Source organism: Bufo gargarizans, chromosome 6 (assembly GCF_014858855.1).
Source record: "Bufo gargarizans isolate SCDJY-AF-19 chromosome 6, ASM1485885v1, whole genome shotgun sequence".
NCBI classification, from domain to species: domain Eukaryota; kingdom Metazoa; phylum Chordata; class Amphibia; order Anura; family Bufonidae; genus Bufo; species Bufo gargarizans.
In genome coordinates, this window is record NC_058085.1 from 104,192,154 (window position 1) to 104,208,068 (window position 15,915).

General features: G+C 48.7%; 1 protein-coding gene across 2 annotated transcripts in view; it reads left to right on the top strand.

Moving 5' to 3' along the window:
• Nucleotides 1-1,599: 1,599 nt before the first annotated feature.
• Nucleotides 1,600-15,915, top strand: part of LOC122941606 — a 38,290-nt gene continuing 23,974 nt past the window's right edge. For both annotated transcript variants that reach the window (XM_044298990.1, XM_044298991.1), the window contains exon 1: nt 1,600-1,730. The gene's annotated coding sequence lies outside the window, so the exon portion shown is untranslated. The remainder of the gene's footprint in view (nt 1,731-15,915) is intronic.

The following is a 15,915-nucleotide window of genomic DNA, read 5'->3' on the forward strand; positions in this document are numbered from 1 at the left end:
AGATACTATAAATACTCTACCTGAATGGGAGTAATCTGATGGCATGGTGCACACGATAATGCAGACTAAAAAACAGACAGGTGTAAAGGCTATAGCATCTGAAAATGGTACAAGTACTCTACCCAATAAGGGAGTAATACATTGTGTAGTGCAGACTAAAAACCAGACAGATGAAATGGCTACAGCATCTGGAGATGGTACAGGTACTCGAGGCGAGAAAGAAGCCGGGGCCTCAATTAATGAGGTGGCCGGAAAAGGTGCACCGTTGGCAGACCGGAACCGCGAGAGACCTGGGGACCTCCGGAATGAAAAAAAAACGGGCGAGGGGGGCTCCTGAGGAGGAAAAAAAACGGGACAAAAAGGAGCACCAGGGCCAGAGGACAGGCCAGGGAAGATGAGGCCTAGTCCTGGCAGAAGCCAGGGACTAAAGTAGAGGGAAAGGCCAGGAGAGGCATGGGTGGCCAGGGAGGTGAAGGATACCCAAGGGAGGGAAGAAAAAGGGGAAAGGAGGGACCTAGCCAGGCACCACAAATAAAATGAATCCCATCCCTTGGCCAGAAAGGGGGGTTTAACCCGAGGGACCTCTTGGGGCAGTGATGCATGGGAGAATACTTACCGTCCGGCGTCTTCAGGCGCCGCAGGGTCACCCCTTCGGCAAACTCAACACTTACGTGGGATTGCCGGCATGCAGTAATGGGGGACTGGGTGACCGGTGTATGTACTTCAAGTACGCGCCTGCAGGGTGTGCAACTAAAGTGGTAATCCACGATGGAGACTAATCCTGCAGCAGGTCAAGACCTGCAGAAGAAAAGAAAAAAGAATAGAAAAAAAATGAAAAGCAGCAAGACCTGCAAAAAAACAGAGCAGGTCATGTCTGCCTCCTACAGACACTAGACTAAAACCGATTAGCCTAGTGGCTGTGGAGAGGGTATAGCTCACCTGGGCGGAGCCAACCTCTATATATCTAGTGTCGCCTCCTAGTGGTAGCTGGGCATATACCCATGGTGCTGTGTCCCCCAATGCCATTAAAGAGAAAATGGCATTCTTAACACGAAATGCAAAAGGGAAACCAGGATGGATCTGTTAAGCTGCCCATAGACTTCTATTATGACGGAATACAAAAAGGTTTCTGCCTTAAGAATACCATTATTTTCAGATATAATAACCACGTTATAACAGAAAAAAGTAAAGTCAAGTTGAGAACCCCATTAACTTCAATGGGGTTCGGGGTCAAGTTCAGGTCCCGAACCCAAACTTTGACTTGAAGTTCTGCCAAACCCGGCGAACCCGAATTTCCATGGGTTCGCTTATCCCTAGCAAGGACCCATCATATTAACAATGGGAATAGTAATGAGTTGTGTAGGCATCAATTTCCACTTTCCAGGATGAATAACAGAGGAATTACATACTTTAGTAAACCAGACAAGAAGGACATGTCCCTACAGAGGCAATATGCAGAGCTTTGTGCACCTTCACAACTACCCCCCTGATACCCTGACGACCTAATCACAACAAACCAACCTTTCCCCTTCCCGCTAATTCACTCCTGCAGACATCACTGGTAGCATGCCGCCATCGTGTGGCTGTAATGGTGTACTGCACGGCTTTCACTTTCGTTTCTGTAGCTTGTACTACTTACTTTCCGGGGTACTTGTAACGTCTGCCGCCACTACCTCTGCTAACCGACAAGAAGGACGACGCCAGGCCTGCCGAGGACAGTTCGCCAGAGGGTAAGGGGCTCCGCAGTCATAGCATTGTACATGGCGTGCTCCTGGAGTTCACTTCCTGCCAGACTCCTGTACTCCCTCTCCTCCATGATACGGAAATGCAGCACAAATATAGGGCCAGAGCGCCTCAACCTGCTGGGGGACTACTACTCTCAGCAGATCGCCAGGGCACGCTGTGTGTTGTAGTTGTACCCCAGCTGGAACACTTCTGAGCACTGTACTGGGACGGGCCAGTACCTATTCTGCTGGGACTTGTAGTGCTTGCAGGGTTAATCGGGGCCAGAGGTGGACTGAAGCATGTCTGGGCCCCTGGGCAATAGGGGTCATGGACCCTTTATCACTCATGATACAAGAATAAGTCCTACCCCCTTAGCATAAAACAGGATGAGCAGATGGAGAGGGGTCGGCTGCCTGCTCCACCCAATTACCGTCCAGCAAGTCCTTAGCCCTCTGCTGAATAATCACATCGCCCATTAAAATGATTGAGTGTCTGGTTATAACTTATAAGGGTTGCCCAGGATTAGAAAAACATGGCTGCTTTCTTCCAAACACAGCGCCACCCCTGTCCACGGATTGTGTGTGGTATTGCAGCAAATCTCCATTGGTGCAGAGCTGCAGTACTGCAGAGTACTGCAGAGTACCTGTTGTCAGGGGTGATGTGTAAAAGAGCAGGAACCCAGCGGCTATGGGGTCCTCTCATCCTGGAAGACCCAACATCTGCTGTGCACGTGCAGCGGGGGTTAATACATACATGAGCCAGCTGCAATAATGCACATGACCTGTGGACAGAGGTGGCGCTGGTTTTTGGGAGAAAGCAGCCATGTTTTTCTAATCCTGGGTAACCCTGTTAACAAGCAAGCTAGAGAGAGCTGCTCTTTTTGCGGATACCCCGTCACATCGCTCTTACGCTGGGTTCACACCTGAGCGTTCGCGATGGAGCGCTCTGTATGGGCGATTGTACGGGCGTTTGCAATCGCGCATACAGAGACAAGCGAATGCCCATTGTCGCGCGTTCCCGGAAGTCTATTTACGGGAACGCGCGACAAGACGCCCCAAAGAAGCTCATGTACTTCTTGGGGCGTCGGGCGTTTTACAGCGCGATCTTACGCGCTGTAAAACGCCCAGGTGAGAACCATGCCCATAGGGAATAATTGGCTCTTGCCTGTTGCGCGTTTTACAGCGCGTAGGAACGCGCTGTAAAACGCTCAGGTGTGAACCCAGCCTCAGGCCAGGCGTCCTTGCTGCTGTAGGCGCATGTGGACGAAATCACGCCCCTCGGCTGTGGGTGGGTTTTTAAATAGTGTGCTAATTGGGCGCACAAATTTGCCAGTAATACACAGTTTTATCTGCAGAACCGTACAAACATTACCAGTCATGTTCATGGTTGCACTATTTTGTGGGTAAAACAGCAGTATTCCTGGCAAAATTGTGCGGCTAACACGGATGAACTATCCTCAGGAGAGATCATCAGTATCTGATCGGTGGGGGTCCGACACCCAGGACCCCCTCTGATCAGCTGTTTGAGAAGGCAGCAGTGCTCGAAGCTTTACCTAGGCCATTGATGACATGTTCATTGGTCATCTGGCCTAGAGGCAGCTCAACCCCACTAAAGCAAATGTGGCTGAGCGCGATATCAAGCATAGCTGCTACACAATGTACGGCGCTGTGCTTGGTGAGCTGCGAGAAGACTGCGGTGCTCACAGGAGCTCCGGTGCCTTCTCAAACAGCTGACTGGCGGGGTCCTGGGTGTCCAACCCCCACCGATCAGATATTGATTACCTCTCCTGAGGACACTTCATCAGTGTTAAAATCTTAGAAAACCCTTTTAACATACTGTTTGAAAACTGGCCTAAGGCCTCATGCACACTACTGTACTTTTCAGCCCTGTGCTATCTGGCTGAAACTGCCATAGTCGTCGGGTGTCTGTGATCGCCAATAACGCCAGTCATATTGAACCCATCGGATGCTGTGGATCGGGGGAGCTGTTCATTCGTTGTGGTAGCCTTCAGCCTTGGTGGCAGGGCTCCATAAGAAACATTACGAATTTCCCATACACTGCTATGGTAATTCATTGCAGTCTATGGGGAAAGCGATCTATTGGTCATATGTTCAAGTTTTAAAAAATATTAAAAAAAATACTACTTCAAATACCCCTCACCCCCATTCACCAAAAATTAGCATTGCCACTTACCAAAACATGTATTTATCCAGTACCATAATTAGCATCACCTTCCCCAAAAAATAATAAAAAATGATCAAAAAGGCTTATACCATCCAAAATGGTATTAGCCCTCACACAGCTCCATAGGCATAACCATAAACAAGTTATGGGTGTGAGAATATGGCAATGCAAAGAAAGGCAATTTTTTTTTTTTTTTGAGTTTGTATTTTTTTTAATATTAAAACCCATGAAAAACTATAAAAATGTGTAAAACGTATGGTTCCAGGAAGGCAGAAAGTAAAAAACAAAAAGTGAAAATCGCAGGGTCTTGAAGGGGTCAGAGAACGTGTCCTAATCTGGCCGTATTGCAGACGAGAATAGTCCGAAAAACGTGGAGTGCGCTTAGAAGGTGTCCGTAGTCTGCGGACCCATTGTTTGTGGACCAGAATACACATATGGCCTTGTGCATGCTTCTAGATAGGGGTGGCCTACACCCGACAATCGTTTAAAGGGTTACTCTTTTCAGAAAGGAGTATATTTTTTTTTAACTCGATATTCATAGAAAACTATTCGCTTAAGAATTTTTGGCTTTTTCTTTTTCATTTCAACAGTACAGTGCCGTTATATACAAAATATTCTCCTTCTGTAGTAGTCAGCACAGGAGGTAAAACTCTTATTATATACTGTAGATTGGTAATCTGTGGTCAGTTTACTGCTGCTGTTAAATGTCTGTTAGTAAAATAGTAGATTGGTAGAATTAGGATAACAGTAGCATGACTCTAGTGTTCTCTTGATAGGCCTAGATAAAGAAGTCCACTAGACTGTGGATCATAGATTGATTCATTCAAACACTTCGTTTAAGGGTCCATTCACACTTCCGCAACTGTTTTGCGGTCCGACTGGCACTACAATGGAAATGCCTTTTCTTGTCCGTGGCTGTCTGTATTTTTTTGCAGGATCGTGGAACGGAAGTGCGGATGAGGACAGCACACTGTGTGCTCTCTGCATCTTTTGCGGCCGCATTGAAAATGAATGGGTCCCCACTCATTCCGTAAAATTACGGAACGGATGCGGACCCATTTTGCGGACATGTGAATGGACCCTTAATGCTGTCCAGAGACCTGTCTCCGTATTGTATTAAAATGTATGGCCTCCGTGGAGGCAAAATTCCGTTTCACTCGAAGTCATGAATGAATTCGGTTTTCATTTCTACATCTTTAAAAACATTTCAAATTAGATCTGAAGTTGGGTTTTGTAGCCAGGTATCAGCTGGTACCAAACCTGACTTCGGATTCCTCATTCCTCATTTGAAATGTTAAAGATGCAGAAATGAAAACCGATTTCAATCACCCAGGGTGGATTTGATTTAAATCACTAGTCAGTAAGGCTTGATTTAAATCCTAGTTTTCTACATAAAGACTAATTCTTGCTGATATAACTTATAATATGCAAGTAGATGAAGATTTTTAGAATAACAACTTTTCCTATTTGATTAGGTTGATTCTGCATTCATAGGTTTGTAGAAGTTAGGATTAAGGTCTTATTCTCAACTCTGTTAATGTTATAACATTTTTGCTGTGAAGAAGAGGCATGTGATCTCTGCTGAGTCAAATTCAATTATGAGAACTGCCAAAGTAAACCAAGCATCTGTGATGATATCTTGTAGGCAGAGAAACTGCCCAATAATCTTACAAAAAACCTCTGGAAGAGCATAGACAAAGGGGGAAACTAAGACTCCTTAGGGAGAGATCACCTTAATCAGTGTGAGGAGACTTTTAGGCCATACATGCTCCTCTGGAATTCTGGGAGGGAAGAAATGCAAATGAGCTCTTAACAAGCTTTGCCTCTAATGCCACCAGATGTAAGGCAGCTATCCTATAAGTCAACATTCAGCTCTTAAAATAAGCCTTGAGACATGACTTGGATATTAAATAAGCCAGCACCTCATCTGCAGACAGCTGTTTCGGACACAGGCCTTCTACCCAGTTTAGGCTACTTTCACACTTGCTTTCAGAGCGGATCTACCTGAGACGGATCCGCTCATATAATGCAGACGGAGACGGATCCGTCTGCATTATATTGTAAAAAAAATTCTAAGTGTCAAAGTAGCCGCAGACGGATCCGTCCAGACTTTACATTGAAAGTCAATGGGGGACGGATCTGTTAGAAAATTGAGCCATAGTGTGTCATATTCAAACGGATCCGTCCCCATTGACTTACATTGTAAGTCTTGACGGATCCGTTTGCCTCCGCACGGCCAGGCGGACACCCGAACGCTGCAAGCAGCGTTCAGGTGTCCGCCTGCTGAGCGGAGCGGAGGCCAAACGCTGCCAGACTGATGCATTCTGAGCGGATCTGCATCCACTCAGAATGCATTAGGGCAGGACGGAAGCGTTCGGGGCCGCTTGTGAGAGCCTTTGAACGGAACTCACAAGCGGAGCCCCGAACGCTAGTGTGAAAGTAGCCTAAGCCAGTACTCTTTTCTCTGCACTGATGAGGGGCAATCACCCCGAAACAGCTGTCTGCAGATGAGGTGCTGGCTTATTTAATATCCAAGTCATGTCTCAAGGCTTATTTTAAGAGCTGAATATTGACTTATAGGATAGCTGCCTTACATCTGGTGGCATTAGAGGCAAAGCTTGTTAAGAGCTCATTTGCATTTCTTCCCTCCCATTGTGAATGGATTAATGGAATTTATTTACCCAAAAAATTAAACATATACAGCCTTATTGTACATAATAAAAAAAACTAATCTTTATTTCATGATGGGATAACCTTTGGATGGTAATATATTTTCCTCCAAAAGCATTTTATATATATAAAAAAAATCAGATTTAAAGAGGACCTTTCACTACTGTACAAACTAAAAACTAACTAGATCAGTGGGCAGAGCGGCGCCCAGGGGTCCCCCCTGCACTTACTAGCATGCCTGAAAGGTCCTCTTTAAATAAAAAAAAAAAACAGATTTTTTTTAATTTTCTTTTTAAAAATCATTGATTTTTATCCACCCTGCATTCACCAAAGTCTTGCACAACTTCTGGTGAAACAAATTTTGCCTCAGCGGACGCCATACATTTTAATACTAGACGACAACAGGTCTCCGGGCATCATTAAAACGAAGGGGGTCATTTATCAAACTTGTGTAAAATAGAACTGGCAACCAAACAGATTCCTCCTTTCATTTTCCAAAGGAGCCATCCAAAATGAAAGGTGAGATCTGATTGGTTGCTATTGGCAACTAAGGCTACTTTCACATTAGTGTTCGGGGCTCCGCTTGTGAGTTCCGTTTGAAGGCTCTCACAAGCGGCCCCGAAAGCATCCGTCCAGCCCTAATGCATTCTGAGTGGATGCGGATCCGCTCAGAATGCCTCAGTCTGGCACAGTCTGTCCTCCGCTCCGCTCAGCAGGCGGACACCTGAACACTGCTTGCAGCGTTCGGGTGTCCGCCTGGCCATGCGGAGGCAAACGGATCCGTACAGACTTACAATGTAAGTCAATGGGGACGGATCCGTTTGAAGTTGACACAATATGGCTCAATTTTCAAACGGATCCGCCCCCCATTGACTTTCAATGTAAAGTCTGGACGGATCCGTCTGAATACAAATTGTACGCACGGCTACTTCCGGAACGCCCATAGAGGTGAATGGCAGCGCTTGGAGCACTCTCTGGTCACTTCTATGGGAGTGCTGAAAATGGCCGAGCAATGGCTCTGCTCTTTTGCAAACTCCCATGGAAGTGAATAGTACATGCACAGTGTGCTTTCAATCACTTTCGGGGCCCCTTTCTAGAGATAGATAGGTGTGGGTCCCACCTGACATTGGCGCCATATCCTAGCCATATGCCACCAATGTGCGAGATGCGCCAACTCCATTATGGTCACTGGATGTGTGACATCTCATGTCTGTGATTTACTGATGGAAGGAGACCTGAAGCAACCCTCAGCTCTGGCTAATAGATGAGGGCCCTGAAGGTCTGCCTTCCCAGAATTCCCTATTAGGGTGCTTGAAAATGGGTTTTTTAAGGCCCCTTTCACACAAGCGAGTTTTCTGCGCGGGTGCGATGTGTGACGTGAATGCTTAGCACCCGCACTGAATCCTGACCCATCCATTTCAACGGCTCTGTGCACATGAGCAGTTTTTTTTCACGCATCAGTTCTGCGTTATGTGAGAATCGCAGCATGTTCTATATTATGCGTTTTTCACGCAGCCCTGGCCCCATAGAAGTAAATAGGGCGTCAGTGAAAAACGGATTACATCTGGATGTTACCTGGATGCAGTCTGGGTGCAATGCGTTTTTCACTGATGGTTGCTAGGAGATGTTGTTTGCAAACCTTCAATTTTTTTTTTACCTGCGTGAAAAACGCCTCAAAACGCAAAACTGACTGAACTTGCTTGCAAAATTCTGCGGGTTTCACTAAACACACCCTGAACGCATCCTGAGCCATCCGTATCGTTCATGGGAAAGGGGTCTAAACCAGAAAATAATTTTAATTCACTACCAACATGCAAAACATGAAAAACGAAACATTTGTAAAATGCTTATCTGTTATCACAGTATTTTGAGCAGTAGATCGATACATTCCCAGGAGGAATAACAGAGGAACGACACAACACAGAGTTAGGCCTCATGCACACGACAGTTTTTTTTCACGGTCCGCAAAAACGGGGTCCGTGGGTCCGTGATCCGTGACCGTTTTTTCGTCCGTGGGTCTTCCTTGATTTTTGGAGGATCCACGGACATGAAAAAAAAGTCGTTTTGGCGTCCGCCTGGCCGTGCGGAGCCAAACGGATCCGTCCTGAATTACAATGCAAGTCAATGGGGACGGATCCGTTTGATGTTGACACAATTCGGGGATCCGTCCCCATTGACTTTCAATGTAAAGTCTGGAGTTCTTTTATACCATCGGATTGGAGTTTTCTCCAATCCGATGGTATATTTTAACTTGAAGCGTCCCCATCACCATGGGAACGCCTCTATGTTAGAATATACTGTCGGATATGAGCTACTTCGTGAACCTCAGATCCGACAGTATATTCTAACACAGAGGCGTTCCCATGGTGATGGGGACGCTTCAGGTTAGAATACACTCCAAACTTTGTACAAGACTGCCCCCTGCTGCCTGGCAGCACCCGATCTCTTACTGGGGGATATGATAGCACAATTAACCCCTTTAGGTGCGGCACCTATAGGTGCGGCACCTAAAGGGGTTAATTGTACTATCATATTCCCCTGTAGGAGATCAGGGCTGCCAGGCAGCAGGGGGCAGACCCCCCCCCCCCCCTCCCCAGTTTGAATATCGTTGGTGGCACAGTGTGCCAACCACCATCGCCCCCCCCCATCCCTCTATAGCAGTAACATTGGTGGCAGTGTGCGGTCTCAACAGTAGAAGATTCATACTTACCGGCTTGCTGCTGCGATGTCTGTGTCCGGCCGGGAGCTCCTCCTACTGGTAAGTGAAAGGTCTGTGCGGCGCATTGCTAAAGAACTGTCACTTACCAGTAGGAGGAGCTCCTGGCCGTTCACAGACATCGCAGCAGCAAGCAGGTAAGTATGAATCTTCTACTGTTGAGACCGCACACTGCCACCAATGTTACTGCTATAGAGGGAGGGGGGGGTGGGGGGGGGGGGGCGATGGTGGTTGGCACACTGTGCCACCAACGATTTAATACAATAGAGGGAGGGGGGCCGATGGTGGTTGGCACACTGTGCCACCAACGATTTAATACAATAGAGGGAGGGAGGGGGGGGGGGCGATGGTGGTTGGCACACTGTGCCACCAACGATATTCAAACTGGGGAGGGGGGGGGTCTGCCCCCTGCTGCCTGGCAGCCCTGATCTCTTACAGATCGGGTAAGAGCCTGTAAGAGATCGGGTGCTGCCAGGCAGCAGGGGGCAGTCTTGTACAAAGTTTGCAGTGTATTCTAACTAGAAGCGTCCCCATCACCATGGGAACGCTTCTGTGTTAGAATATACTGTCGGAAATGAGTTTTCACGAAGTGAAAACTTAGATCAGAAAAAGCTTTTATGCAGACGGATCTTCGGATCCGTCTGTATGAAAGCAACCTACGGTCACGGATCACGGACACGGATGCCAATCTTGTGTGCATCCGTGTTCTTTCACGGACCCATTGACTTGAATGGGTCCGTGAACCGTTGTCCGTCAAAAAAATAGGACAGGTCATATTTTTTTGACGGACAGGATACACGGATCACGGCCTCGGCTGCAAAACGGTGCATTTTCCGATTTTTCCACGGACCCATTGAAAGTCAATGGGTCCGCGAAAAAAAACGGAAAACGGCACAACGGCCACGGATGCACACAACGGTCGTGTGCATGAGGCCTTAAAAGAAAATATGCTGTAGAATTGATAGTTCATGGGGAATGCAAGTATTTACTAAGACAAGTCAGGAGAGCACTGGTAATGGGGCTGCTGGCGGTATGAGAGCATGTTATCTGAGGGCAGGGCTTATGCCCAGTGGCAGCATGCCTGTCACACCTACATTTCCTGGATGGAGAATGATGGCATGTTACAGTGGGATAAATGGTATACTGGTGGCACATTGTTGTCACAGAAGAGGGGAAGGAGCTCAGCTGCTGCAGCCAGCCATGTCAGGAAGCGTCTGTGGTGTGTAGGCCTGCAGATCTGTATTTAAGGACAGTCTGGTCTTAGTCTTTATTTGAGGGGGAGTCTGGTCTTGGGTATGTATTGAGGGGGAGTCTGGTCTTGGGTATGTATTGAGGGGGAGTCTGGTCTGGGGTCTGTATTGAGGGGTAGTCTGGTCTGGGGTCTGTATTGAGGGGTAGTCTGGTCTGGGGTCTGTATTGAGGGGTAGTCTGGTCTGGGGTATCTATTTAGGGATAGTCTGGCCTTTGATCTGTATTTATGGATAGTCTGATCTTGGCCTTTATTTGGGGGGGGGGGGGGTGGAATCTGGTCTGGGTTCTGTATTGAGGGGTAGTCTGGTCTTGGGTATGTATTGAGGGGTAGTCTGGTCTTGGGTATGTATTGAGGGGTAGTCTGGTCTTGGGTATGTATTGAGGGGTAGTCTGGTCTGGGGTATGTATTGAGGGGTAGCCTTGTTTGGGGTATGTATTGAGGGGGAGTTTGGTCTTGGGTATGTATTTAGGGGTAGTCTGGTCTGGGGTCTGTATTGACGGGTAGTCTGGTCTAGGGTCTGTATTGAGGGGTAATCTGGTCTGGGGTCTGTATTGAGGGGTAGTCTGGTCTGGGGTATCTATTTAGGGATAGTCTGGCCTTGGATCTGTATTTATGGATAGTCTGATCTTGGCCTTTATTTGGGGGGAGTCTGGTCTGGGGTCTGTACTTAGGGGGAGATTGGTCTGGGGATCATTCATTTTAGGGTTGTGATATAGGGGGTTATTTACTATGTAATATCTGGGATTCAAATAGTGTATGTTAGGGGCATGTCCTATATAAATAGGCAGGGCAAGAAGAAAAACATTTTGTGTGGCTCCCTGGTTGAAATATCCAGTTTCAATATCCAGTTTCAATATCCTGATGGCCTTTTCCAATAGTTGGCATTAGTTTGAGCTTTCCCCGACCTCCTATAAACATGTCCTTTCAGGCTCAGTACAGCAGGGGGCGATAGACACCTCTGGCCGCAGCTGATCTTGCAGCATGACAAAGGATCGGTATGTTGAAATCCTTGTCGTCGTCATATTGTTCTACTTGTGATAGAGTTTATATGTTAGGGAGGAACTGAAGCCGAGGAGACGGGGTCCCAGCGTTAGTTCATGGTTCAGAGGTTTATAAGGGGGAAGGCAGCAGTGGGGGTGGTGAGGACATGCTTATAAGGTTATTATCACCCTCATCTAGTTGGCAGATTCTTGTCCATGCCGGAGCCATGCTCTTGGCCCTCACACATGCCCGTGCTTGTCTCCTCTGTTTGCTTTGCAGTGCATGAATTGGTATATTTCCTAGATAATGAGCACTATATACACCGCTAATCTGCCCAGCTATGCCACCTTGTACCAGACCACTCAACGGTGCTTTCCCACAATAACAAGTGATGGCATACTGCAAGGCTATGGCATCACTTCTAGATCATTTGAGATGTGATCCCAATTCCCAGAATGAAGTTAACAGCTTCCCCACCACTCTGGGTGCCGGCTGCCTTAAAGGGGTGGTCCCATTACAAGAACTTATCACCTATCGACAGGGTGGACAATAACTGTCTGATCAGTAGGGGTCCTGACCACTGGGACCACCGCTGATCACAAGAACAAGGGTTCAAGTTCCCATCTGTGAATAGAGTGGTGGACACTCCGCTGAAACGGGGAAACATGGGCCTCAGCAATCGGAACTCCTGCGACCAGACACATCCCCTATTTGCTGCTATTACACAGCAGCAAACACAGCACTACTGGAGAGCTGCTACATTGGTTAACCTCCTAGATGCTACGGTCAATAGCAAATTCGGCATCTAGGTGGTTACACAGAGGGAGGGGGCTCCGTCTTTCACCCCATCCGCTCTCACAGGCTGTTGATGGTTTACATGGGAGCTGTGGATCTAACATAGGTGTGCCATGACGTTAGGCCTAATAGGCATTGTCAAAGGCAAAGCCTAATAATCTGCTTGTGAGTTTAATACTGACAGACAGCAATGAGTTGGCATAGTGAGTATTCTATCAGCAGACGATCATATTGTGACGTGCCCTCGTAGACCTTTCAGTGGGCACCTGCACCCTGGAAAAAGTCTATGGTGTACTAATATGCCTTAGGGTCCATTCACACGTCCGTAGAATGGGTCTGGATCCGTTCCGCAATGTTGGGGCCGGAAGAGATGTGGACAGCATACAGTGTGCTGTCTGCATCCGTATTTCCGGAGTGTGGCCCCGATCTTCCAGTCCGCGGCTCCCGAAAAAAATAGAACATGTTCTATTCTTGTCTGCAATTGCGTACAAGAATAGGCAGTTCTATTGGGGTGCCGGCCGGGTATATTCCAGATCCGCGATACACTACAGGTGAACAGCCTGCCGGATCCGTCCTGCCGCTAGTGACAGTGTGCCTCCGGACTGCCGCTCCATCGCCATTGACTATAATGGGGACGGGGGCGGAGTTCCAGCAAGGCACGGCAGCGTACGGCGAGAGGTTGCCAGAATAAAACTACGACATGTCCGACATTTATTCCGTCAGCCTCTCGCCATGCGCTGCCATGCCTCGCCGGAACTCCACCCCCGCCCCCATTATAGTCAATGGGGACAGAGCGGCAGTCCTGAGGCACTAGCGGCAGGACAGATCCGGCGGGCTGTGCACCCGACAGAACAGCCTGCCGGAGGTCCGTGCCACTAGTGTGAAAGTAGCCTTAGAGTACATGCACACGTTCAGGATTCATGTGCGGAGAATCCGCACTAAAATCTGCAGGTGTTTGTAGGCAAATCTGTGCGGTCAATCCGCATGAATTGGTGCGGATTCGGTGCAGATTTTCCGCATGCGTATTTTACTAAGTGAATGAAGAAAATCAACAATGTACATGACCTACGGTGTGTATTTTCCGCACGCAAATCCGCGTGGAAAATCCGCACGCAATCCTGATCGTGTACATTTACCCTTAGGGATCTTCTGGTCTATAAATGGTGACTAAATAGGGTCCAGATACTTATGTACTATCGTCACTGATGAGGGAACCTAAGGCTACTTTCACACTAGCGTTCGATCGGATCCGTTCTGAACGGATCCGATCATAATAATGCAGACGGAGGCTCCGTTCAGAACGGATCCGTCTGCATTATTTTAGCATATAACAGCTAAGTGTGAAAATAGCCTCGTACGGATCCGTCCAGACTTTCAATGTAAAGTCAATGGGGGACGGGTCCGCCTGAAGATTGAGCCATATTGTGGCATCTTCAAACGGATCCGTCCCCATTGACTTACATTGTAAGTCTGGACGGATCCGCACGCCTCCGCACGGCCAGGCGGACACCCGAACGCTGCAAGCAGCGTTCAGCTGTCCGCCTGTCCGTGCGGAGGCGAGCGGAGCGGAGGCTGAACGCCGCCAGACTGATGCAGTCTGAGCGGATCCGCTCCATTCAGACTGCATCAGGGCTGGACGGCTGCGTTCGGGTCCGCTCGTGAGCCCCTTCAAACGGAGCTCACGAGCGGACCGACGAACGCTAGTGTGAAAGTAGCCTAAGGAGGTTCTGAAATGTGTTTAGAGTAGGGCTGCAACGAATACTCGATTAAATCGAGCAATTTGACACAAAAAAAAACCTCAATGCAAATTTTTGGCATCAAGGATTCGTTTGTGTAACGTGACCACGGAGCGGGAGTGAAGCGCTTGCTATTACTCCCGCTCCCTGGTCTCCCGCTGGCTCGCAATGCGCTGTCCTCTTCTCTCAGAGAATACTCCCGGAGGCCCCTCCTCCCTCATAAAATGCTCTCCTTTCCTCTTGTTTTTGGTCACTTCATCATTTGCCACCGAATTAGTAGCTCCACCACTTTCCTCTCCCTTTAGTTTTCCCTACTTAGGCCTCATGCCCACGACCGTTGTGTGCATCCGTGGCCGTTGTGCCGCTTTCCGTTTTTTTTCGCAGACCCATTGACTTTCAATGGGTCAGTCGAAAAATCGGAAAATGCACCGTTTTGCAGCCGAGACCGTGATCCGTGTATCCTGTCCGTCAAAAAAATAAGACCTGTCCTATTTTTTTGACGGACAACGGTTCGCGGACCCATTCAAGTCAATGGGTCCGTGAAAGAACACGGATGCACACAAGATTGGCATCCGTGTCCGTGATCCGTGGCCGTAGGTTACTTTTATACAGACGGATCCGAAGATCCGTCTGCAAAAAAAAGCTTTTTCATAGCTGAGTTTTCACTTCGTGAAAACTCAGATCCGACAGTATATTCTAACACAGAGGCGTCCCCATGGTGATGGGGGCGCTTCTAGTTAGAATATACAACAAACTGTGTACATGACTGCCCCCTGCTGCCTGGCAGCACCCGATCTCTTACAGGGGGCCGTGATCCGTACAATTAACCCCTCAGGTGCTGCACCTGAAGGGGTTAATTGTGCTATCATAGCCCCCTGTAAGAGATCCGGGGCTGCCAGGCAGCAGGGGGCAGACCCCCCACCCCTCCCCAGTTTAAATTTCATTGGTGGCCAGTGCGCCCCCCCTCCCTCCCTCTATTGTAATGATAACATTGGTGGCACAGTGTGCGCCCCCCCTCCCTCCCTCTATTGTAATAATAGCATTGGTGGCACAGTGTGCCCCCCCCCTCCCTCCCTCCCTCCCTCCCTCCCTCCCTCTATTGCATTAACATTGGTAGCAGTGTGCGCCCCCCCCTCCTCCCTCTATTGTTTTAATACATTGGTGGCAGTGTGCGCCCCCCCCCCCCTTCCTCCCTCTATTCTTTTAATACATTGGTGGCAGTGTGCGGCCTCCCCTCTCCCCCCCCCCCAGATCATTGGTGGCAGCGGAGTTCCGATCGGAGTCCCAGTTTAATCGCTGGGGCTCCGATCGGTAACCATGGCAACGAGGACGGTTGCCATGGTTACTTAGCCTTAGCAATAGTAGAAGATTCATACTTACCTGCTGGCTGCTGCGATGTCTGCGTCCGGCCGGGAGCTCCTCCTACTGGTAAGTGACAGCAATGCGCCACACAGACCTGTCACTTACCAGTAGGAGGAGCTCCCGGCCGGACACAGAGATTGCAGCAGCCAGGTAAGTATGATGCTTCTACTCCGCTGCACACTGCCACCAATGCTATTATTACAATAGAGGGAGGGAGCAGGGGGGCGGGGCGGGGGGGGGGGTTGGCGCACACTGCCACCAATGCTATTATTACAATAGAGGGAGGGGGGGGGGCGCACACTGCCACCAATGCTATTATTACAATAGAGGGAGGGAGGGGGGGGGGGGCGGGGGCGCACACTGCCACCAATGCTATTATTACAATAGAGGGGGGGCGGGGGCGCACACTGCCACCAATGCTATTATTACAATAGAGGGAGGGAGGGGGGGCGGGGCGCACACTGGCCACCAACGAGTTAACTACAGGGGAGGGA